This window comes from Hyla sarda, chromosome 10, assembly GCF_029499605.1.
Source record: "Hyla sarda isolate aHylSar1 chromosome 10, aHylSar1.hap1, whole genome shotgun sequence".
Lineage (NCBI taxonomy): Eukaryota > Metazoa > Chordata > Amphibia > Anura > Hylidae > Hyla > Hyla sarda.
This window is the reverse complement of record NC_079198.1, coordinates 243,004-246,540: the sequence shown is the minus strand read 5'-3', so window position 1 is coordinate 246,540 and position 3,537 is coordinate 243,004.

Genomic DNA, 3,537 nt, shown 5'->3' with positions numbered 1-3,537 from the left:
AGAAAGGACTACACATCCCAGCATGACCAGAACTACAGAAAGGACTACACATCCCAGCATGACCAGGACTACAGAGAGGACTACACATCCCAGCATGACCAGAACTACAGAGAGGACTACACATCCCAGCATGACCAGAACTACAGAGAGGACTACACATCCCAGCATGACCAGAACTACACATCCCAGCATTACCAGAACTACAAATCCCAGCATTACCAGAACTACAAATCCCAGCATACCGAAGCCCAAAGACGCAGGAATTAAACTTCCCCTCATCTCTTCATGCGGCACTACAACTCCCAGCAGACTCAGCAGTAGGACCGGATCGCCACCCCTGACTACAAGCCTCTGTCTGCACTGACAAATCGCGGGTCACTATCGCGATATCCTGACACCCCCGGAGCGCCCGTCCTCTCACCTGAACTTTCAGTTTTCCCGCCTGTGGCTTCTGTCGCGACATTAATGCGTCACCTCCGGTAATTTCTACGTCACGGCGCCGCAGTACTAGCCGTCCGCCAGCAGGGGGAGCCCGCAGAACGGCAGCCGCCGGGAAGGAGACAGGTCAGCAGCCGCGCGCCATCTTGTGGTCAGGGGTGAGAACTGCACAGACCGCACACAAGTCATTAGATTACAGACAGGAGCCGCACGCCATCTAGTGGTCAGAGGTGATAACTGCACAGACTGTATATACAGTGACCCCCCCCGACCTACGATGGCCCCGACATATGATCAAATCGACATACAATGCTTTTTTTTATGTCGGGGCCATCGCATTAACTGCTATCCGACAGCGCAAAATGCTTAAGCTGTTGCCGGATAGCAGCTTAAAGCTCCCCGTGTCGTGCGGCAAGTATTACTTACCCCTCCACGATGCTCCGGGGTGCCCTCCGGGTCCAGCGCTGGTCTTCCGGTGTCTTCTCGGCCCTCTCCGATGACGTCAGTATGCTGCTGCGCACGTTATCCAATAGGAATGGCGTATGCAGCGGCGTAATGACGTCGCTATGCAGGCCCAGTAAGGCCCTGCGGAAGACAGCAGAGGACCGGAGAAGACAGAGGAGGACCGGAGAAGACAGAGGAGAGGACCGGAGAAGACAGCGGAGAGGACCGGAGAAGACAGCGGAGGACCGGAGAAGACAGAGGAGAGGACCGGAGAAGACAGAGGAGGACCGGAGAAGACAGAGGAGAGGACCGGAGAAGACAGAGGAGAGGACCGGAGAAGACAGCGGAGGACCGGAGAAGACAGAGGAGAGGACCGGAGAAGACAGAGGAGAGGACCGGAGAAGACAGAGGAGAGGACCGGAGAAGACAGAGGAGAGGACCGGAGAAGACAGAGGAGAGGACCGGAGAAGACAGCGGAGGACCGGAGAAGACAGAGGAGAGGACCGGAGAAGACAGAGGAGAGGACCGGAGAAGACAGAGGAGAGGACCGGAGAAGACAGAGGAGAGGACCGGAGAAGACAGCGGAGGACCGGAGAAGACAGAGGAGAGGACCGGAGAAGACAGAGGAGAGGACCGGAGAAGACAGCGGAGGACCGGAGAAGACAGCGGAGGACCGGAGAAGACAGAAGAGGACCGGAGAAGACAGCAGAGGACCGGAGAAGACAGAGGAGAGGACCAGAGAAGACAGAGGAGAGGACCGGAGAAGACAGCAGAGGACCGGAGAAGACAGGAGAGGACCGGAGAAGACAGAGGAGAGGACCGGAGAAGACAGCGGAGAGGACCGGAGAAGACAGCGGAGGACCGGAGAAGACAGCGGAGGACCGGAGAAGACAGCGGAGGACCGGAGAAGACAGAGGAGAGGACCGGAGAAGACAGCGGAGGACCGGAGAAGACAGAGGAGGACCGGAGAAGACAGCGGAGGACCGGAGAAGACAGCGGAGGACCGGAGAAGACAGCAGAGGACCGGAGAAGACAGCGGAGGACCGGAGAAGACAGCGGAGAGGACCGGAGAAGACAGCGGAGGACCGGAGAAGACAGCGGAGAGGACCGGAGAAGACAGCGGAGGACCGGAGAAGACAGAGGAGAGGACCGGAGAAGACAGAGGAGGACCGGAGAAGACAGCAGAGGACCTGAGAAGACAGAGGAGGACCGGAGAAGACAGAGGAGAGGACCGGAGAAGACAGAGGAGGACCGGAGAAGACAGAGGAGAGGACCGGAGAAGACAGCGGAGGACCGGAGAAGACAGCGGAGGACCGGAGAAGACAGCGGAGGACCGGAGAAGACAGCGGAGGACCGGAGAAGACAGCGGAGGACCGGAGAAGACAGCGGTAGGACCGGAGAAGACAGAGGAGGACCGGAGAAGACAGCGGAGGACCGGAGAAGACAGTGGAGGACCGGAGAAGACAGAGGAGGACCGGAGAAGACAGAGGAGGACCGGAGAAGAAAGCGGAGGACCGGAGAAGACAGCGGAGGACCGGAGAAGACAGAGGAGAGGACCGGAGAAGACAGAGGAGAGGACCGGAGAAGACAGAGGAGAGGACCGGAGAAGACAGAGGAGAGGACCGGAGAAGACAGCAGAGGACCGGAGAAGACAGAGGAGGACTGGAGAAGACAGAGGAGAGGACCGGAGAAGACAGAGGAGAGGACCGGAGAAGACAGAGGAGAGGACCGGAGAAGACAGAGGAGAGGACCGGAGAAGACAGCGGAGGACCGGAGAAGACAGAGGAGAGGACCGGAGAAGACAGAGGAGAGGACCGGAGAAGACAGCAGAGGACCGGAGAAGACAGCGGAGGACCGGAGAAGACAGCGGAGGACCGGAGAAGACAGCGGTAGGACCGGAGAAGACAGAGGAGGACCGGAGAAGACAGCGGAGGACCGGAGAAGACAGCGGAGGACCGGAGAAGACAGCGGAGGACCGGAGAAGACAGCGGAGGACCGGAGAAGACAGAGGAGAGGACCGGAGAAGACAGCGGAGGACCGGAGAAGACAGAGGAGAGGACCGGAGAAGACAGAGGAGAGGACCGGAGAAGACAGAGGAGAGGACCGGAGAAGACAGAGGAGAGGACCGGAGAAGACAGAGGAGAGGACCGGAGAAGACAGAGGAGAGGACCGGAGAAGACAGCAGAGGACCGGAGAAGACAGAGGAGGACTGGAGAAGACAGAGGAGAGGACCGGAGAAGACAGAGGAGAGGACCGGAGAAGACAGAGGAGAGGACCGGAGAAGACAGAGGAGAGGACCGGAGAAGACAGCGGAGGACCGGAGAAGACAGAGGAGAGGACCGGAGAAGACAGAGGAGAGGACCGGAGAAGACAGCGGAGGACCGGAGAAGACAGAGGAGAGGACCGGAGAAGACAGAGGAGAGGACCGGAGAAGACAGAGGAGAGGACCGGAGAAGACAGAGGAGAGGACCGGAGAAGACAGAGGAGGACCGGAGAAGACAGAGGAGAGGACCGGAGAAGACAGAGGAGAGGACCGGAGAAGACAGAGGAGAGGACCGGAGAAGACAGAGGAGAGGACCGGAGAAGACAGAGGAGAGGACCGGAGAAGACAGCAGAGGACCGGAGAAGACAGAGGAGGACTGGAGAAGACAGAGG